At 39.1% G+C, this 23,554-nt stretch overlaps 1 protein-coding gene across 4 annotated transcripts in view; it reads right to left on the bottom strand.

The window, feature by feature from the left end:
• The window catches only part of CDK17 (cyclin dependent kinase 17), a 96,790-nt gene extending 73,688 nt beyond the window's left edge, over window positions 1-23,102 (bottom strand). For 2 of the 4 annotated variants that reach the window (XM_048061266.2, XM_048061267.2), the window contains exon 1: window positions 22,682-23,102. The gene's annotated coding sequence lies outside the window, so the exon portion shown is untranslated. The remainder of the gene's footprint in view (window positions 1-22,681) is intronic. The other 2 variants (XM_048061269.2, XM_048061268.2) reach the window with 2 other exon arrangements.
• Window positions 23,103-23,554: the final 452 nt, after the last annotated feature.

The following is a 23,554-nucleotide window of genomic DNA, read 5'->3' as shown; positions in this document are numbered from 1 at the left end:
GCATAGCCTAGCTAACATTTTCAACGTGTTGCAAAAAAATTTACTATATTGTTTTGCTTATTAAATCAGATATATTCTAAAGCAAAAGCAAACCACTTTAAGCTATGAATTCAGTTTCATTGACCAAAACTTTTTTTTATATAAATCTTCTACTGTTTTTAAACAGCCCACAGTAAAAAAAAAATAAAAAATTACTCTAGTCTGTGTTTTTAAAATTCTGTTACCTTGCACATGAAATTTAGGTAGTCCTTTCAAATATGAAGTAGATCGCTAGCCACCCATTACTCTGCCACCTGTGTTCAGCCCCTTAAACTAGACGGCCAATTTAAAATTCATGCAGATGAAACTATTCAAGTAAAAATACTGAAGTGTGCTATTATTTCTAATTATCTTGTACTCTGCATAGGAGTTTCTTCAATTTCAAATAGCTTCGACTAAATAAGAAAAGGTTGAGAAAAATACATGACTCAGCCAATTTGACAGGAAGGTTTGATATTTTACATAATTCCGAGTTGGCACAATGCATATTCATATGTGGCTGTGGTAATTACAATTAAAATTTCAAATACTATAAACTACTAACCTGCAACAAAGTGTTTTAAATCCTTAAAATGAGGGAAATACACTAACAGCCGTACAATAACACAATCCTTAAGCCTAAATATTAATGACAGAACTGATTTCTTGGGAGCAAAAGAGATTCTTCTTTACTGTGAAAATTCTATAAGCTACAGTTAAAAGCTGTATGGTGATCAGTGCTGATTTTTCTGTTCTTTTTCTCAAGACTGTTTTCTTTTTAAACTATTTTAACTTGAGTGAACAGCAAAAGAGACAAGACTGCTTAGATACTACTTAGGAATGAATGTATTATTACTGAGGGTACAGATATTTAAAATATTTGTACAGTTTGACTGTACGTAAGAGCAGGTATGGCTAAACAACAGATACCTGATCAAATAGAAAAAAAAATAGCGATACAGACACTGACGTTAACCAGCTACCTGATGCTTTCACCCCCGAAAGTGGCTAGTCTCACCACTGTGCCCCAAATGGATACATCTATTAAGAAACATAATAAATATTAACATGAATATGGAAAAAGCATGCAATTATCTTCATTGTATTTCCATGACTACTGTTAAAAAGTACATAATCTAGAAACAGCACTTCTGGAAAGAAAATAATGTAAGCAATATACCTATATAGTCATCTTTGAGGAAGACTACTCTGGACAAAGGTACATAGCTATCTTCAACTCTCTCCTGGGATCATTTTAAGTCATGCAGTAGATGACTTCGGATTAAATGCTCAGATAAGAAGTTTACAATGGGTTGAAACATGAAATATGTTCAGAAAAGTTAAACATCAAAATTCAACAAGGAGTTGTAAAACATGGTAAGTCAATAATATGGAAACATATTATTTTTTTCCTGACAATTTTCAGGAGAAAAGTTCAACTTTAAAATTTTCAATTTCAAGTTCAAATTTTTAAGTTCAACTAAAATCCTGACATCAAACCATAACACATTAACTTCGGTTTACAATCTGTATTTTCCATCTTCTTCCCCACTATCTCGTCCATAATTATTTTATCTTGTATAACCTTATAATTAAATATTAAAACCCCATTCAGAAGTTAACATCTTGCTATTCTAACAATGGAAGAATGTAAATACATTTTGCAGTTTCTTCTGCTCAGACCCAATTCCATTATGAAGGACACTGCTCAGAAAAGCTTTCAGAATCTTGATTATGCCTTAAAGGTAGGGGACTTGGTGTGTGCGCTCATCTCTTTTTTTTTTTTTTTTTTAACCCTAATGCAGCATTCGAAAAAGAACCCCATTAAGCTCTTGCGAACCACATGCAAGTTGAACCTGACTCTCTGCAGTTAAACCAAACACAAAAACCTAAACCTTTCAAGCAAAATAAAAAAGAGCACTGACAATGGATTTAATCTCTCAGCTGTTCATGGTCTCTACAGTATCAGAAGTCTCATGTTCCAGATAAGACCACAATGTTTTCTTAACTGCATGTGTTTATAAGACCCTATGAGTGCCTTTAAAATCCACACCACTATGCCAGCATAGCTTTACAACATTCTCCTTACATAAGTGTACTTCCATATGCATTTTTGCTCTTCAGTTTATTTTTCCTCGTGTGTCACGGTTGATTCGTAATTGTACTAGATATGTGAAATATCAGTTCCCCAGCTCTGCCCAAGGTCATCTTTCTGCATGTAAAGGAAGATGTACATACAGCCAAATAAGCAACACTAAGAAGAATTTTGATACCTAAAGAACTAAATGGCACTTAGTGACTGAGGCTTCTACTGAAAGCATCAGAAATAACCTACAGAATAAATGGCAGACATCTTGACAAATACTTTTAGAACTGATTTTTTTCCTCATCTAGCAATCATTTTTAAAATGTCCAATTTTAAGATAGGCTAAAGTTAGTTCAAACATCAGCTACATTTTTTTCGTGGAAATGAAAATGTCCAGTTTTGCATGTTTACAATGAGAAATTGTCAAAACAAAACCCTATTCTATTTTTAATGTTGAGAGAAGCTGAGTGAATTATGTAGGAAACCCTATTCTTTTCAGGATACACATAAAATATATAAAAACCTGCATCATTCTTCTGAAGTTCCCAAACATGAATTAAGTAAGTTATCTTGACGAAAAGCTGACGAAATGAACAGGGATCAAATCAGAGATGTACACAACCAAGTCCTTTGAAAAATAAAGATCACCTATACTTTGGCTTTTCCAACTAAACTTTGTAGTTTGCACATCAATGGCAAATCTGAAATAGTGAATCAATTTGCTTATCAACCACCAAAATAGTTACTCTATCCCCATGAATCAATAAGTACCTATTCTATAGACTAGAGAATTAACACAAACGTATTAGAGTTAAATCTTAACTTTAAAAATCTTAGGAATCTAAACAAATCATATTCCTACTCTGCATACATAACAATGCACTAGTTTTTTCTTCTCTCTCTTTTTCGTATTTGTTTTTTCCATAAAAACTTTTATCTCAATATTGCCATCAGGCTGACAATATGGAAGTGAATTAATGCTAACTGTCCACATGCTTGTGAACACCTGATATCTAGGGAATAGGCAAAATAACCAAGTTATTAAAGAAAAGAAAACAAGGCAAAAGTGAATCATTGAAAACTAACTACTTGACTTTCCAGGAGCTAAAAAAAAGAAGGCTTGGTCTAAAGTCAAGAGGTTGCAAGCAATTTTCTAGTTCAATGGAATAAAGTGTCAGTAATGCCACGTAACCTGTTTTATAACATAAGTCTCACTGATGATTCAAACACATCGTGATCACTTAAGCTCATATACTTACCTGAATACACACGGAAGTTAAAAGCTATCTACCCCCACAAGAAAAAAAAACTACACACAACAACAATGGAAGAGAAGTATTATGAGGATCATCAAATATCATTTCCCATAATACATTTTGTTATTCTTTATTTCAATATGACAGTAGAATACGTTCATATTAGTCCTGAAAACCTGCAACAGGTGACTACAATCCAACAAAACACATCGTTTCAAAATAAGCCATCGCCTCACAAAGCCTCAACAAGCACCGTGCCAGTCAAACACCCCAGCTTCAGCATTACATGTACTATTTTTTCCCCCTGTATACGTAGATTGTATTTTATAGTTAAAGCAGGAAATTGGTGTGTTTTTTGGGGTGTGTGTGTGGAATAAACATTCGCTGTCCACTTGCAATCACAGACTGAGGAACAGATTCGTTGTTGAAAAAATATTTACCATAGCCACTCAACATTGAAGTTAAATGGAATGTGAAAAACTGAAAAGGAAATGCCTGCAATCTGAAGGGAATAAAAATCTTCAAGTCATGGAAGGAGGAGACTGGAAGACTTCACAGAAAGTTTTATAACATTTTTCACAACTAATTCCAAGGAACTGCTGCTGTGGGTAGCAGTATGCAAACCTGTATTTTATAGCTTCGTGAAGTATCTTTACTGCTGTGACTGCAGCACAGACAGAATCTGAGATGATGAAAAAGTCATCACATTAGAGTTTCGAAAATTTTTCCTCTCATGTTTTTGTTTGAAGTGTTGCTACCTATCCTGTCCCAGCAATATGCCAAGCACAAACAGATCCAGATCCACAAGCTTTTGCAGCTTATGTTCTTACTAAGTTTTAGAAGTGCCTTCCCCTCTTGCTGGGAGGCAACCAGAGTATCAGGTGCAACTGTTTCTGAATTGCAGATACCTTTCCACTTAGAAAGGTTTTCATCAAACATGCAGTGTCAGTGCATGTTAGCAAGTCCAACCTCTGTGGAAATATTCTCTGCCTAATAATATCGGTGCTGCCTGGACCCCCAAAGATACCACCATCATGAAAATAATGATTTTATTTCCACTTAAAATCTACAGAAAGAATTGCTGTCCTGCAGAATTAAACATTAATCTGCTCTATTTCTTCTCAAATTTCTTTTAAATTTAGCTTTTATCACTATCTTTCTTTTTTTTTCCCTGGGTGTAGGAGGCAATTCTATCCCCCTGCTGACAGGAGATAGTAGGAGGTAGCAATTACTAATGAACTAGCAAGACAAGCTTTTCATTATAAAGCAACAACTTAAGAGAATCTGTAACAAGGAGAGAAGTACCAGCACTTTCCTTTGGTAGCAACAAGGAAGACAACACATTTTGGCCCCTCAAGAGCTCTAACTACATTCCCAGAATGATGCTCCTATCGTCACGTATCTCACACCCTGGAAATCTGGATGGGAATGCACAAATGCTTGTACATGTATTCAGAGCATGTTTTCCAGACTCATACCAATTAGTCCCTTCCCTTCTGTTTCCTATCAGTCGAATAAAAACATTGGGAAAGATCCAAATAATGACATTTTGACAGCAAAAAAAGCAAATGCATTCAAACATTACCAAGGCAAATCTGAAATAAATCAAGCATTGAGACACCTCTTTTCCCAGTACTCGATTTCCCCACAAGATGCTTCCATGAACCCTTCAACAAGAATCTCTTGTATATTTCCCACATACAACATAAATTCTGTACAAATAGATCTAGTGCCTTCCCAAGAATCAGTCTGTACATGGAATAAGCTTAAGAGAGCTCTACGTGTTAGACACTAGACAAAAAAAAATATACTGAACATGTGAACATAACTACAGGTAGACTGCTTGCCTCCCTACATACTAATCTTAAGGTGGTTTCATGTAGAGAACATGTATTGCTGTGCATCGACACGTTTATTCCACACCTGGCATATAAAGTGATGCCTGAAGAGCACCTCCCTTCAATGGGGCTCTGAACGAATTTCTGTATTTGCAAACTTGACTTCTCAGCTGAAGTAATTAAACATGCAGCTTCCTGACAACCTGCTAGAAAAGCTCTATTTTTTCAATTTGAAAGATTTGAAGATTAGCATGAAATTTACTACTTGTCCTGAATTAGACATCAGAGGAAGAAAAACGCAGAGATCACGTGCTGGATGTCCGACACGCCTACAGTTTCAGACCCAAGGCATCCTGACAGACTGACGGGCGCTGTCCTTCCCACGTGCATCTTCTAAAACTCTTCAACACTCCATGTGCATCCACAGTAAAAATATTATCATCCCATTAAGGAATTTACTATTTATAGCGCTAATAAAATTAACATTGACTTGTTGTTCAGATGTATGCCATTACTGAATTTTTAAACACTAAAATGATTTACAAAAGGAAAAAATGCTGGGACCAACACTTCTAAAGCCTATTCTTGCTACACATACTTTCTGCATGTTCCACAAATCTATTATAACAGAGTTACATAAATGACATATCCTGTTTCTTTCCAGACGAGGTTTGCTCTTGCTTACCATTCAAGCTTGAGAACATGAGATGAGTAAGAAAGCCAAGCAGAAGAGACTTTCAGTTGATTAAAGGTTTGAATGTAAAGAAAATTAACCTTTTAAAAGGCACACGTATAACACAGCAATATGCTATAAAGTATCAAAATTTAGCAGATTTTTTGTTGCTCTTGTTAAAAAGAATGAAGCTTTTTTGGAGAAAAATCAGACTGGATTTTAAAAAAAAAAAACAAACTAAAAACTATTAAACACAGGATCCCAATGCTGGTGATACACGCTGAGGCCAAGTGCACTTTTAAAGTCAAATCTGATGATTTCAGAACACTTGAAATATACTCTACATTTTTTTATCATCTTTTCAAAATATACATAGCTATATTTTACTCACCGTAACACAGAGCAATGTGAACATTTAAATAAAAAAACAAAAAAACAAAACAAAACAAAAAAAAACAAAAAAACAAAAAAAAAAACACAAGAGGAAGGAAATAACCTGCAGTGGCTTTCATACTAGTGCAAAGTCTTAACTTCCCATTCTCAGGCACAGCAAAAACACATCCAGTTATAACCACCATGCTGAACTCCTCATTCCAGGATGTTCAGTCTTCACAACGACGTGAAAACAAGAGTAAGGATCAAAGTCTCTCCAGTACTATCAAAACAAACAGAAGGCAATAATTATTCTATCTACTACTCAACAAACGACTTCTGGAAATTCATTTCCACTGCAGTTCATCAGCAAAACCTCTTATTGAAAGTATTTGCTTAAGACCGCCCAACAAGCTCACAAAGCAACTGGCTTTGTTGTAACGTACAGGAATGACATCATGTGTTTCACAACTTGCTGTGATACTTGAGAAATCGTTCAAAACGTTTTAATCACGTATTGTCCTAACTGACGGTTAGTAAAACACAATGAAGATATGATGTGTAAGCGTGTAATAAAGGCTTCCTATTAATTAGGCTTTTAATGAATGAGTTCCAATGACTTATCACCAACGTTGTTACTTTCAGTTGAGTATCCTCTGTGAATTACCTAATTCAGTCACCAAGCCAACTGAAAGACCTAACCATCTCCTTGTCATTGCGTAAAGACTACGCACACTTTGCAGGTTAACTGGGAGGCCAAATTGCAAACACACAATTTTTTGGAACATATGTTTTTGGTGAACAACACGTTAATGTTTAGGTCCATGAGCACATACAGCAGATATCTTCACAGCGAACAGCTGAGGTAAGAGAAGGAGATAACGGATCATGAACTTCTCTAAAAAATTTATCACTCAGAGAGAAAAGCCCCATGCATTCACCGTCCTGTCCACAGCCCTCCCACAGGACAGCTCCTTCAGTGAAGGTGGGATGTGGAAGAGGCCATCTTTCTACTCCAGCCTCACGACCACGTGGAAAACAGCACGTGGACAAGGCTAAAGGAAGTGGTGTCACTGCTATGCACAGTCATTTCCAGTTTACTTTTTAAAAAAACTACCACCTTTCTATTCAAACTCACATATAATGCAATAGGAAAAAAAAAATTACTCAAGTTTGTTCAGCTTCAGAACAGCCTGGTCCTGAACACACACAAATCTACCCTGACTTTATATGAAGACATTGACATGTGCCACCAGAGCTGGCTTACAATCAAGTTTTCTGCAGAAAGGCAGGGGATAATGCCATGCATACATCTCCAGTTCAAGAACCCTTTCTATAATGTTGCAAAGGAAAGCTTTTGTTTGTGTTTCGCATCACAACTTTATGCATAAAAAACAAACATCTCAAGAACACAAAACTGTACTAGCTTTTATACGGACATTTAGATTTAGTTAAGGAAATGTCTCACCACAGAAGGATATCATTCTTGCTGCTGTATAATCTATGTTGGAAATTTCTCTTACTTTTTTTTTGTGGAGCATAAAATCAGCCTGGTCTTTAAAGAACACTGCAGAAAGACTAGGATAAGTGTGACTTTCTAGCAGTTTACAAACAATGTTAGACAGCATCTCAAACATACAACAGTTACAAGGTTTGTTGTGGCTTAGTGTTCCTTACATATGTAGCATTAATAATGAAATTCTTACTTTTTCGTATACTATCTATTCTGTAATGCTTTTCTTGGGCATAGCCACCAAACTGATAATGATAAATATTCCTGTAATTTTTGTTGTCTATCCATTATTTTATCATCTTGCCAAATGCTTTTCAGAAGTTTCATGTCAGTCTCTTAGCATTCGACAACAGTATTGTCAAGCTAACTCATCAGCTAATTCAAAAGAATAAAATAACAATAGATCTCGTGTAGAACATTCCGAACTATACTCTGAAGTCTTTATGATAAAAAATAATTCCTCTTCTCTTGAAATAACTGTACATTATTCTTTTAAGTAGGTAAAAATAAAAGGCCCGCTACCAGTTATGTACATGTAAGCATGGCTTTTGGAGGAGACCGTAAACAGGTATTCATCTCAAAGCTTTTTTACTCTTAAACTGCAACTTACTTTTTTATCCTTAAAAGAGATATGGCACAATTAGGTAAAATATTCACCCCACAAACGAATAGTATTCATTCCCCTGTAGCTCACAATACACTCAGTCTAATTTCTTCCGTAGAGATGGATATCTTGGTACCAACACTAAGGTTTTATACACAAGTCCGCCAACCAAATGATCAATGTAGCAAGAGTAGAGACAAGAATGGGAACACAGGCATTTACCAAACACTGCTCTTACAAAGAAGAGGATTAATGCAGCAATTTAAGATGCTTTTCTGAGCTTTGAGGTTGCGAGCTAGTTTTGTTGTTGCTGCAGAAAGCATCCGCTAGAGACACCACAGCGGGAGTGATGGTGGCGGCCCGGCTCGCCTTGGCACAGCCACAACGGGAAGGGCCCGATCCCACAGGCACCCGCTGGACACGTGGCCACCTCCTGTAACACAGCCTCTACCTTTGTTTTTAACTCAAACCCTTGCTGTTCATCTAATTGTATACATAAAAACACCTTGAAGGCACAACTATCTCATTAAATTGTCCTAAACTGTCCCAAGCTTATCACTCCATTGCAGTGCAGTGTTTTGACAAACAGCAAGCACATCACCAGCTACACGGCTGGTCAGGTTCATTTTAGCATGCCATTTAGCATACTAAGAAAATGTTCACTTCCCCCTTTTAACTGAATTAAACAATTAACTTTGAGTAATTACAAACTGTTTAGAAGCAGCACTCTCTTTTATCCCTACTAAATTATTAATGCTGCTGATCTGAGACACGACATTTAAATTTCAGAGGCTGTTTCACTATCAAAAAAATGAACAGTATTTTTACTTGATTTAGTATTTACATCACACTTTAGCTTGACACAGCCGTGGATATTCTTTATTCACACAGTGGACTATTATTTCAAAAAGCGGTCTGTGTACAGCCCATACAGTCAAGAATATAAACAAGTATAAAGAAGTAGGTATTGCTGATGACAGCACTGAGGCCTTCAGAGAATTCATTTACCCTCTCAAGTGCTGCAAAAAAAATCTGTGTAATGAGCAGTGAAAATACTGAATAAAGTATTTATGACTTACACAGTATCATATTCTGATATGCCAGACATGCATTTAAAACATGCCCAATGTACATTAACTAATCATGTAGTGCACAACAAAAGGAACTGCAGATATTGCTTACAGAACATGGTCTTGCATGTGGGAGGCAAATGGGGTCACATTTCTTTACATCTCATTTGCTACATATGAATTTCACCCAGCCACAAAATTGCAATTATAATCTCCTTCTCTCAATATATGTGAATGTGCATCTTAAGAAACTCTTGAAACTTTCCTTTGAAGTAAGAAAGATTCCAAGTACACCATATGTAGGATTTTCAATAATTCAAATGACAAACTAAATCGAAAAATAGGTCACAAATATGGAAGTTACTTCAAGACCTCAAACAAAACATGAAGGCCTATAGTACAGAAAACCCACCAATGATTATTATAATCCTAAATACCTTCTGTTTTCTACCAGGTCATAATGTCCTTCTATCCATCAGCCTTTCTATTTTCTATGAATTTAACTATCATTTAAAATAGATCGCACTTTCTATTTTTGTTTAAGTTTGAATTTAGCGTTAGACTGCAGATCACCTTTAAAATACAATCCAGAAATACAAACAAAAAATATAATAGACAAGCTGTCTTCAAGTAGCGTCACAAACTTAAACTGATTTACATCATTCTATACGACAACTTCCTATTGTTTTCAAACATTACTTTGCCATTCCAGGAACTTATGTAAGGTGGGAGGAATACATATATTCAATTTTAAACTGAGTTTAAAATACATAATTTTCAGATGAAGACTCCAGACTTCATCAGTACTTACAAAAGTATATACAACAGCAGTTGCAAATATTATCTATGAAAACTAAAAACCTGTATTCAACATGTTAAACTATAGAAAAATGAATAACCCTAAATATTGTATTATTGCATACTGAAATGTCAGTATCCATCTAAAATTAATATAAACAAAACAAAACAAATAGCAAAATTACGGATCAGAAGCTACAAGTCTCAATCTCTATTAGAGTAACACAAAATCTTAGAGCTATTCTCCATTTCTCTGTGAAAACCCCATCATTTTCCTAAGTCTTCCTAAATAACGATTAATGGAATTATTCGATTAAATAAATTTCTTCACCACACATGTAAGTAAGAAACCCTAGGCTGGAAATAACACTGACTTTGTCACTTAGTGACTTGGATGCTTGAAGTAATGTTGAAGTAACTTTGCCATGTGAAGAGCAAGGCAAATTAAAATTATTCTGTGAACAGTATTCTATTCTAAATTCTTAAAAACATCTAAAATTCAGTTTATTAAAAAGCCTAAAGTCAAATATAAATAATTTCTAGCAGTGTCCAAATTACTTAAATACAACCAAACAAAAAAAAAAACCTCCAAAGATTTATGCATACAAACACGCCCAAGAACAACATTGCATACCTCGTGATGTTCCCTACATATATATATATATATATTTTTTTTTTTTTAAAAAAGGAAATACAGCACTTCCCAAAAGATTGATAGACAAAACTAAACCAAACCTATATTGGAAGTGAAGGATAAGAGCTGCTTTTTTGCCTTTTGGAAGTTTAAACCTTACTGAAGGTGTTCCCTGCAATCACCTCACATACTCAACGACTGAAGGTATTCAAAAGGAAATAAAAGAGAAGTAGTAAAAGTAACGAATTAGTAAGAGGCGCTCATGGCACGATTCTGAAGGCAGCGATCCATTCATGAGCAGGAAGGCGCAGAAGTGAACCGAGATGTGTTGGGTGCTGGCCGAAGAGTTGTCGTTTCAGAGCCAGGCATGGAACAAACCAGCACGGCTCCAACACAACGAAACACTTCTGAGCTTCAGTTCAATCTCCTTTATCCTAATACTGGTGACCCTACAGCACCGTCCAGTAATCACCTCTAGCTTTTCTATGACATTGTAGATCAATCTACAGCGTTTCATGATGGGAATTTAATGAAAATGAATACATCCCTATGGCATAACGAAGTTCGAAACATTTAATTATGCCTAGCACACATAACCAGCTTGTATCATGAACAAGACTGCAGGCAGCATCTCTCAGAGCAGCCCACCAGTACGGATGTCCAAGGTCTGATTCACGAACACCGTGTTTCAGTGGACAAACACGAGCGTCTGACTCTTTGCATCCAAACGCTGTTGACGGCACAGAAAGCAAAGCCCTGACACAACCTCTAGACCTTCCCCTGGCTCAAACCGAAACAAAAACAGACCCACCAGACCTCCAGCGTTTCACAAGAGCACACTTGGCTAAACCCCGATGTGAAGCGGCACGCCCAGGCGCTAAGCCCTGGCTCGGCCTCAGCGACACGCTCGCATCCCCGGCCTCCGCTGCTGCCCCTGGGGCTGGGCTCAGGAGCCCGGCGGTGCCACAGGCGGGCAGGGAACACAAGTTCACCTCTGTGCTCCACAACAGGGCGCAGCTTCCCTTTACTTCTGTTTAACGAGGATGCTCGCTAAGCTTTACGAGTCGCGGTAACTACAGCCAACAGGAATACACTTGCTGTCTAGCAGAAAAAGTGAGACTCAAGCAGAAAAAGCAAGATTCTTGCAGGCTGTGGGAGGAGCTCTGTCAGGACTTAAAAAAAGAAGAAAAGACCATCAGAAACATCTCCTGTTTTTGAACAAAAGGGGACACATTCTTCTCAAGTCTTTTACACTCATAAAAAAGACATATTTATACATTTGAATGTAACACAAACAATATAGCAAGTATCATAAATAATTTTGGAAGAACATTAAGCCATGTAATTTTCTTCATCCCTTTCAAACATCTGAATACAAGGGCAAACAATTCTGTCACTGGGATCCACTAACAGTTAAATACATCACCTTTGAGGCGTGGCTCTTCTCATAAGAGTGACTATACCGAAAAGGAATTTTCTCCGTCAACAATTTTGCTTCCTGTGCTTTATCAGAGCTTTCTTTTTTTTTTTTTTTTAAACCTCCCTAAGTGACAAAGACGTGTTTTGCAGTCTGCAGTTACCCAACGTGGCGAAGAGAGGGTATTTCCTACAGCAGGCAGCCAGCAGCCCATGCTGCAGAGCCGCATGAAGCAGTAAGTTAATGCTGTATTAGCCCTGGCTGGTGCTCACCCGTGCGGTCACTTCGGCTGCGACGTAAAGCACCGATGTGGGTTAATCAGTCTAGGACAGATCCACTTACCTAGGTATAAGAAGTCTGGCAGCAAGACACCAACTAGCCCCAGACAAGGAGAAATATCCCATCGTGTCACCATAACGCTGGCTTGCCAGTATTTTACAGATGCACCACCTCTACTTCTCTTCCACTAATTTCTTAAAGAAGTCTATGTCTTTACCTACGTCTACCACACACAACAAGATTTTCCAAGCCTGCAGGGACATTACTTCTGTTAACAGCTGTCTGCAGCAGACACTGTTAAGGCTGATTTTCCAAACGTCCCCATGCTCACACCTTGAGGATTAGTATCTTAAAGGAGCCTCAAGCACACAAAATTCAACATAAACTGTCCCTACATACTTCTTTAGCTACTGATGGCACCAATTCCCATGAAAACTGACCAACATTACTACGCAAAACCTGCTGCAGTTGTATACTAAAATAACATCTTCAACAGGCTACCTAAGATAGACAAAAAAGATTAACAACAGAAAAAAACTTTACAAATAATGAAACTCAAGGAAATTATTCTCAATATACAAGTAAGACAGAGCTATGATGTCATATCTTCCAAGCAATACCAACAAAGAAGCTCTGAAATAAGCTACAATTTCAGTTACCAGGAGCAACTGTGTCAATCTCATCATGGAAAGAGACAATCTTACAACTGACTTTATGCATTGTAATGTCATTAAAAGTCAGTAATGAGCATCAGATACAAGCTTAGTAATATGCTCAAGTCTTCAGTAAGCTTACTTTACCTTGAAGTGCATGTATTTTAAGAACCAGGCTCTTGTAATACAGAAAAAGATCATTTTTACTTGTCCCTGCAACCTTGGTTTCTGGAACTGCCATGAGACATAAAATGAAAACAGATTATTCAGGTATCTATTTTGATATTAAAATACACTTTCACTACTAATCACACTGATGAAATATTAATTTGTGCTAGGCACCTGCAAGTAGATGTGAAGAATAAAAAAAAAGAAACTGTGAGTTTTCTTGCTTACGTATTAAAGACCCAACTTCATAAACAGCAAGGGCGGCAGGGGGTGTACATTATTTATCTTTAGGCACCTGAGGCACTTACTAGACAGTTTCGTATCAATTCCAGGGTCAACTAACAGTTTCCCACTGTCCGTAAGAAAATTCTTGGCTCCCCAGCCACCTTCTCCTCTTCTTCGTCATCAGTCATGTAATTCTTCCCTCTTCCCCACAGTATTTTACAGATAGAAGTTTACAAACAACAACAACAACACACCCAAATCAGCCAATCTGGCACAGTTCATATTTTAGATAAGAAGAAACTATTTGTTAAAATAAAACTATTTGCTAAAATAGTTTCCAAGATTTCTCTTCTCACTCCTAGAAATAGATCATTAGAAGTAATATAGGTGTTTTGCTGAGATACAGCCACAGATGCAAATCATCACTGGCTACCTATTCACCCCCAAAATAACATGACAATGACAAACAACTTATGACTTAAATCCATCGACTAACATCCACCTCTTCCACTAACAGAAATATTCACAAATAGCAGGAAACCAAAACACCTATTAGGTAAGAATACCAAAACAAAATCCCATTTTAAAGGAAGCAGGTTCTGAATACTTTGTTAACATCGCTTTACATTTTATACACAAACTAAAACCAAACAAATTTTAAAGTGCAGAAACTAAGCTTACTAAGAAAAGCATATCAAGTCTGTAACTTCAGAACTCGCACTCTACTTGGTATTGTTCCTAATGTTTTAAAATTGCAAAACTCAAAAAGAAAAGCATATAGCTACTGAGCAAATTACTATATACTATTACGTTGTCTTTCCTGCGCTGTCCAGAAAAAAGGAGTATACGTAATATTAAATGGCCTTCCTCTCCCTTAATACATTTTAGAAGCTATTTTTTGGCTTACAGACCAAACATTTTGCTTTTGAGAATTATATCCAGATGAAGCAGAAACAAGGCACAATAAAACATTTAGGTTAACTGCATTTCCTGATAAACAACCCAGTATTACAGGCAGCAGGTTTAAAAATACTGTGACTTGTGCAAACGGGAACACTGTAAGCTGTTTATCTTTTTTAATCCTGAAGGTAAACAGCATAAGCTTTAAAATATTTTGCTTCTTTGCCATAACCTACTGAATCATCTTGACAAAGGTAATGAAACACCATGGAGTACCTTAAACTTTTCCAATTGCCTCTAAAAATGCTTTATCTGAGTATTGTACAGATGAGAAATACAGGAAATTATTTTCATGAACACTCTGTAAAATTCAGTGGTTTAAATCCAAACTGCAGCTTCAGTGAAGCCAGAGACCTCTTCCTGTGTCTCCTGAGGTGATCGGTTCTTCAGAGAGGAGACTGACCCTGCACGAATGCCCTACTGGGCCGCTTTAAAAGCAGACCACTGCAGTTATTAACTTTGTTGTTGTTGTTGTCTATGCAGACATCTGGAACAAGGATCATATCTCAATTTCAGCTCACATAGCTCAGTTTTTAAATATTACTTTCACAAAAAAATATTATCTTCAGCTTCCTTAGATTTCTCTCCTGCAACACGAACGACTTCAAACAAAAAAATCCTATTTCCCTTCCTAACTCCCATCTCAAAGATGGAGCCATAATTAAAATTAATAATATATATGTATTACCAGTAACTATTTACCACTGTCCCTTCTTATTCAGTACCAAAATAAGTTTCTGCGCTGCTGTTTTACACATCATTTTTAAAAGACTTTTATACAGAATATATGCTCGATATATTTAGCAGTTGAGGACCTCCTTTCCTCCCTGTACAATAGGAAGTTTCCTCTCCCATCTGCTCAGGATATTTATAAAATTAAATAATCACAGACTGTTGTTCTCCCGTTGATTCTGCAGAAAGTGACTATTACTTAGGTAAAAACAAAACTGAAGTTGAACCCAAATGCCTATTTTAACCTCCACTGGCTCCCCAGCATATCCCTCAGAGCGTCACAAAAATACCTGTTGGTAAAAGGATGCTGGGGACAAGAGCTGCCAGCCAGCCAAGGGGAGAACAACCACGGCTGGAAGTAAGCGTGCCAAATGGACGCTGGTTTAAGCCCTCGGTGGAGAACAGAAGGTATCTGCAGGCAGCACAAGGCCAAGCATGGTCTCCCACGATCATACTGGGAGACCTAAGCTTTATCCCTAGATTTCAGAGCAAATATAAATAAGGTGAATTATGAAATATTTTTGCAAGGAGACACTTAAACAATTTAGTAAGATATTTATGGCAAAGTTTTAAGACTGAGTAGTACTTAAGAAAGCAACAGCCCTCCTGCATGTTTAAACACTCTACTTATGTTTATGACAACTAGATCTTTGTGAACAGAGAAAGAACAGAGAATGTGGTTCTTGCAATAAGCTAAGGACAGCCTAGAAAAAGGCTTTTAGTTTCCTTCAGTTAAACATATATGGCCACAACTTCCTTGGCCTATACAGAATATTTATGAATTTTACATTCAGCAATTCAGCTTTAGGATGTACAGAAAATCGGTGGAAGTCCAATAAAATGTATTTTATTATTTTAAAATTGATTTCTGTCCTCTTGTACATTATTTATGAACACTGTATCTTAAAAAAATAAATAAAAGCTTTCCCTAAAGCCCACATACTGAATGCAGATCAGAACTTATTATCTGCCCTGTATTATGCATGAGAAACTACTCTGAAGCTTTACAAAATTAATCCCCAAACCAAAGGCTAATATTAATAACTGCTTACATTTGAATTGTTATAATTATAAAATATCATTCATTTATTTTAATAGTTAGCATACTGTATTCAATCTTTTAGAGCCTGAAATAAACGTCACATCAAGCAAACAACCAGGAAACTGCCATTTTTGCAAGCATCCCCCCTGCGCTAATGACCCATTCTGCAGTACCCGTTGTCTTCCCCGTTCTCTGCAATCTCCAAAAACCATCAGCAATTTTCACTTTCTTTTACTTCATTAATGCAAACGCCTGATGGCGCGCACCGAGCTCCCTCCGAAGCCTACTTGGACACTGCTGAGCCCTCATCGCACGCAGTTACGCAACGGCACCTATTTATAGCGAACCACTTGATTCCCATTATCAGCCAGGTTTTACACCGTTTCATACGCAGACGTCTGACCTGTCATTGTAGTCCCTCAGTCAAAATGTCACGAAACAACCAACTAAAAGGTTTTACAGAAGCCTGTCTGCGGTACCAACAATATTATACCACACGCAGTTTTGAGTCTCCTGATAAGATTACAAAGTTATTCTCACAAGAGCAGCCTCCCATAAATCTGTGCTCAACGACAATATTCTTCTCCTCTACTTAAACTCCCTCTCTGTCAGTACCCAGTACTATGCTTAGTACTAACTTTTAAAAAACACTGAAAGAAATCTTCATTTGGGCTAATTACAGAATTTCCCAGCGTTCTGAGACACGCTGAAAAACATCAACAGCAGTAATAATTCACAAAGCGCCCCATCGACATTTTACAATTCTTACTACACAACTTCAGGGGCTGTTGTTTAACACCCCCAAGCTATTTTAAGGAAGTGTTGCGAAGCATTATACATGACTATCATCTGGTTTTACTTCCGAATATAGCAGTACTTAATGATCATCATCGACTTCTGCCGAGTATCATCAAATGCTACCATTTTCTTTAGCATTTTAATGGGCTAACAGCCTTGCTAAAATTTATTTTCTTCCTAAAACACATCCTGCCTTTTTCTCACAGTCTGAGACAGCATGGTTTTTCCTCATCACGGTCTTTGGCTTTCCTTATCGATCACATCCACTTAATTCAACTTCTTTACGTTTTAGTCAGCTGGCTTCTTTACTTCTGCTGATGACTAACTTTTTAACCCAAATAGTACAATGGGTTTTCTTGGTAATTCATATTTCTCAAAGATCTTAATTTTAGGGAATAACAATTAGTACCATTACTGTAGACCTCGCTAACTATGATATTTAATGATTGCTGTATAAAAACACGTTGCAGATACCTGAACAAAATGCAAACGAAGCAGGTTATACCAATATCAGTACTGTGAGAGTAGGAAGCCAAAAACACCTGGAAAGAGACATTTCTGGAAGAAGGCTATGTGCGTTACAAAGGTTCACTACAATATCAGAAGAGACACATGCCTGCAAAACGCCCTTATCCACAGAGCAAAGGAAAAGCCATGATCTTGCCAGCTTTAACACAAACTGAAAGCATGCAAGTATTCTTAGTGAAGCTGACAAAGTACAGCTGTTAAGAATCAGAGACCATCATGCAACTCTAGTATGCCTTGAAAACAGCAGCACAGAAAGGAGTACAATTATAAGGAATAGACTATAATTAAATGAAATATGATTAGAGAGCACATAGTAACATTCGCTTATACAAGATACTTAGCAAGTCCAACCTAAAATACAAAGACAGGCAAGAACCGTGGCTAGGAGTATAAATGAAAAGACGTTTTTCTTTGTTGTGGTAGAAAAACACAGCCTTGTTCATCATAATATATGCACAAATAATTGTTCCAGAGAAGATAAATTAAAAGGGGTGGTGGTGGTGTCACAGTCAAAACCTTGGATAAAACTGTGTTTTTCAACTCACTGTATTTTCAAGGCATTAGAGAAATGAGCAACCAGAAATTTGTCCTTAAATTCAGAGGCCTCGTAGCATTTATTTATTTAAATGTTCATAAAGTTGGCATATTCCTTCTTCTTAAAATCATTATGTCTAATTCTGCCCCACCACATGAAAAATTAAAGTGTGATTTGACAGTTTCTTTGTTTCTTTTTTTTTTTTTACCATGCTACTCACATTATTTTCTTTCTTTTTATCACTTGTGCTTGTATATAGCACCCTCTGAGAACCTGATGTTCCCTAATGAAAGAAATTTCTAATCTTTTAAAAACAGGCACTAGACCTCAAAAGCCCAAATATGCCAGTGAAACAGAGAGTTATGATGATTTCTGGTATTGGTATGTCTAAAGGATTTGATAATACAGTCATTTCTGTAATGTAATGATCTCCACAGAAGTGGCAAAAGCTTTATTGTCTGAGAACTTCACAATGGATCAGAAAATACAACAGCAAATATAAAATCAGAATTCTTCATTGCCATGGAAACAATTAAATGACCCAATTAACCTCTCTTTCTACCTCTCTTTCTAATTTCATGCAGCAGCACAAATTGCATGATCCCACAAAGCGGCCAAGATCTAAACATAAACCTGTATTCCTAAGTGACTTCAGACTTGCTTCAGTAACACCTAATGCTTTCCAAAAACATGTAAATGCAAAAATACTGTAAAACTTGTACACAAGAAATCACCTTCTCAAGACTAAATTCTTTCTTCACTCTGGTCATAATCACAGCCAAAGCCTACACTTCAGTGCTATTCTAAACTGTCATTTTTAATTACAAAAATAACATTCACTGGTTCTTCCACTGAAACCCAGCACTTTTTTGAATATAGAGAGGATATTATATTGTGGGAAAAATAATAATTAATTAAACGATGAATCAAAAGCTAGCCAGGTGCAACCTACCGGAGGCACTCTTTAAAGTTACCAGTTTCCACATAACTGGATCACAGAACTGAAGTAGAATTTTTTCTTTTTATGTTCCTATGCTCCAAGTTGGCAAAAACAGAGTAGGTTTCAGTTTTGTTTCTTCCTTGTGATTATCAGCATCAGTGGTTAAAGGCTTGAGGTTTAAACCGCTGTTGGTCGATATTCAAGTTAGCAAGCTCAGCTGAACTCTGGAGTTGGTATGTCCACGAAAATGAGGCCAGGAAACCAACAACCCCGTGAGAATTACCAATCCACCACGTCAGTTAAGAGCGCACATGGATGGAGTTGTATTTGATACAGAATTATAGCTAGCCCTTTGACTAAACAAGCATTTCACAGTATTTCTGGAAAAAGTAGTATCTGTTCTTCCTCGCTTAATGGAGAAAAATGTGTCTAGGCCCCAAAAGTTACATACAGCAGGATATAAAGCTCCTCGTAAGTAGATTAAAAATAAAATAAAAACATAGTCTTAAATTTCTTCAAGTTTTTTTTAATAAAAAAATAGTTATTGCTCAGTGATCAAAATATTTAAATATAAAATGTTTTTAACCCTAACATCCCAGTAAAATACTCTCTGTATCAGCCTGTGAACTGGCACCAAAAAAATTCCAGTTCTTACACTCAGAATGAAGATGTCATTGCTACAATTAGGTGCACTGCAAAAAAAGGCAACGATCACTAGCAACAGTGTTTCAGCTGGTTCTCTAGATGTGAAGTACAGCATTTGACAGCACAAACAGAATAAAGACCATAGAATTGTTGAGCAAACATTTGACATTTAAAAAAAAATTAAATGCTAAAGTTGTGGAGTAGTGATTTATATTAAATTCTGAAGTGTTACTGATCACAGTAGTGTCCAGCTGAGTCATTAGATACATACAAAGAGCTTGCTGTAAAAAACAAAGCAAGCGTTAAAAAGCATGCAGCTAAGAACTTAAGATACCTGTAACTTAAGGATTACAAGCAACATCGAATAAGTTTCCAAACACTGAATTTACACTAGAGAAGCTTTATTATTACTGAGCTTGACTTTTAGTCATGATGTCCATTTTCACATCACACCAGATTACACCAGGCTACCAGACTCAGTAATGACAAAACCAGTATACGCCTTTTAAAGAAACAGCTGATTACTTTTCTTGGCTAATAAATAAAGGCTTATCAGTGAGCAAATTATCCACTGCTTCCACTGAATGTAGAAGGAGCAATTTTCAGGAAAGGTTTTAATGCAGACAGCGTTCAGTCTCCAATGAAGCCTTTCCTGATTGCACTTTTAGGGTTGGCTTACTCAAATATACCGTACTGAACCAGAACTTATTAAGACTAGTGAAACGTTGTTTATTCTTCCAGCAGCAGGTAGTTATCTAAGAAATTAGAAGAATGTATACATTAACAATCCAGCTGAAAAATATTGCACAGTATCGACAGCCCTGCATTGTAACAATAACACAGGCATACAGGATATCTTAACATCCATATCATAAGCAATCTCGTATTTTTTTACACTGCAGTGTTACACAGAAATTGAAGCCAGAGCCATTCCGGGAAAAAACACAGCCCTGTTCTGTTTTTCAGTTATTCTAAACCTAATTGTATTTGGAACAACATATTAAGTATTTTGCTACGAGTTAGGGGTGTTTTATATATTAAGAAGATCAATTAATGCACTACATCCTTGGTCGAGCTTAAAACAAATGACCCTGTGCTCTCAAACTGTAATTTGCTCAGACAACACAGGCTCCAATTTGCAAGCTCTTCAGCAGGGCTGCAGGCAGACCCCACCTACTGATTTGTGCAGAATTCCAACCTGGGTAAACACAAGGCTGCACCAAACAGCATGCGAAACCAAGGGATGAACTTCACTGCGCTATCCTTAATAAAGGTTCTGTAAGCCAGACTCTTTATTGTCAAAGCAGCATTCAAATAACACCATCAAAAAAGGATGCTTTCATCTTTCAAATTTAAGTGGCCTTCTCAACGCCAAGTTAACATTATAATGATTTCTCTGTGTTGGAGGAGTAAATTCAGTTCGGTCTTTTTTAAGAAATTTTTTTTTTAAAATTTTTAAGAAATTTTAAGGAAATTTTTCACTATGCATTTCAAACATGACTAATGTTTTCGTATCTGTTACTTCTGCGCTAATTACTCAAAACGGGTCTTTCTCATATCGCTTACTGAATTGCAGATATAAGTAATAAGAGCAGTGTAGTGAACGTACAGAATTCCTGCAACACCGCAATATGGCAATTTCTTTAAGCACAAACAATACCAGATCACCTACGTTACTTTTACACAATTATAACATGAAAACAAACCTGAATTTCATACTAATTCTAATTTCACAGAAGTTTTCTTCTGTCCCACATCTTCCAAGGATTTAACCTTTGGATACCTAGTTTCCAGTTTAATTAATATAATTTAAAAAGGAAGGGAGGGAATGGAATAATGTCAAAGTAGGCTTCCTCTGCTCCTATCTATGCTACGATAGATACAAGAAAGCTGCTATCGATCTGCTAAATTACAAAAGGAAAAAAAGTAGACGCGTAAGTTCCTTACTGAAATGAAATAGAATAAGGGAAACAGAGGCCTCTGAAATTCAGTTGTTTGGGGCCACGATACACCTCAGCCCTGTCTCCCTCACAGTGCCCACAATACTGGCAACCACCATTAAAAATAGTACCCCAGAAGGTCCGGAGTTTAGAACAACTCTGGTCAATTCCCGAAACTGACGCAGAAACGAGACAAAGGGGATCGGGGTCAGTCCTCTCTTAAGGCTAACCCACTTCTGCGAAGACCTGAGGAGAAGCAGCGAGCGGCGCAAGTTTCCTTGGCACGTCCAACACACCTAATGGCAACCCCCTTCCACCTCCCTTGCCAGGGAAGCACCATTTTGCTCCTCCTGGCCTCATGCCATTACATTTCTCCGAGAGGAAGGGGAGGGAGAAAAGGAGTTCACCGAAGTTCAGGGTCAGCAAATGTTCACGGATCCTGTCACTGAGGAACTCCAAGCTCGGGGCACAAAACGCCCCGCACAGAAACCTGCGTTATTTGGGGTCTGTGTGTGGGGGGGGAGCCCTGCAAGCCGCGAGTGTGTCATCCGTGCGGAGGCTGCGAGGCGGGGAGCTGTCAGGAGAAAGCAGCCTCGCTTGGAGCGGAGGGGGCGGCGGGGAAAGGAAGGTTACGAGCACGCTCAGGACCACAGAAAAATAAAATAAAATAAAATACAATAAAATCCGGGGACGCTCACCGCTACCCCCGGGCCTCGCTTTCCGGGACGGCCCCGGAGAGCGGCGCAGCCCCCGGCGGGCAGCGGAAATCCCCCGCAGCCCTCCCCGGCCCCGGGGGCTCCCCGAGCACCCTCTCGGCCCTGCCGGGGGCTCCGTCCCCGCCCGCCGCCCGCTCCCGTCGCCGTTCCCCGCTGTCCCCCCGTCCCCGCCGCGCACACGCAGGCCGAGGCCCCGCTCCGGCAGCCCGGGCACGGCAGACAATGCGCGGCCCCAACTCACCAGCAGCGCCGGGGCTCCGCGGGGCCGGGGCCGGTTCCTCTGCCCCTTTCTCCTTCCCCTCCTCCGCCCGGGAGCGGTGTCCGGACGCCGACGCCGCCGGGAGCCGAGTCCCCCTCCCGCCTCCCCCCCGTTCGCCGCCGGCCGCGCCGCCTCCCCGAGGCCAGTCACTGAATTCCCCGCTCCAACATGGCTGCTTCCCCCGCCGCCGTCGCCTCGCCGCGGCTCCCCGCCGCCGAGCGGCCGCGGGCCGTGCTCGGGAGCCGGCCGCCGAGCGGTGCCGAGAGCGGAGCGGGCGGCCTCGGCCGAGCCGAGCCGAGCCGAGCCGGGCCGGGCACAGAGCTGCGCGGCGCCGAGCCGAGCCGAGCCGAGCTGAGCCGGGCTGCGCCTCTCCGCTGCGGGCTGCCGCCGCCTCCGCCCGCCCGCGCTGAGCCAGCCCCGCCGGCAGCCGGAGCGCAGGAGGGGCCGGGGGGGAGGCCCGGCCGCCGGCGACACCTAGCGGCTCGGGCCGCGCGGGGAGCCGGCCGGGGGCCCCTCACACGGGAAACGGCCCCGGGCGGCCGAGAGGGGCTCCCGCTTTCCCGGCCGCCCGCCCCCTCCGGAGGCAGCGGGTCTGCGGCGCCCCCGCCGAACGGGGTCCCCCGGCTGCCTCGAGGGGTCTCCGGAGCGGCGTCGGGGCGGGAGAGGCGTTTGGTCGCCTCAGGTGTTGCGGCTCCTGGCAGTGTTTCGGCTTGGGTTTGCGGGGCGACTGAGCCCATCTCTGAGGTAGCAGCTCCCCCCGGCCGATAAGTCAATAACTGAAGTTAAGGGAAGCCATGTGGCTTTTGCGGATTGATTTCTCACTCAGGAGCTACAAAAACATCCTTTCCGTGTTTA

Source organism: Anser cygnoides, chromosome 1 (genome assembly GCF_040182565.1).
Source record: "Anser cygnoides isolate HZ-2024a breed goose chromosome 1, Taihu_goose_T2T_genome, whole genome shotgun sequence".
Lineage (NCBI taxonomy): Eukaryota > Metazoa > Chordata > Aves > Anseriformes > Anatidae > Anser > Anser cygnoides.
The sequence above is the reverse complement of the archived record's forward strand: the minus strand, read 5'-3'. Positions and strand labels throughout refer to the sequence as shown.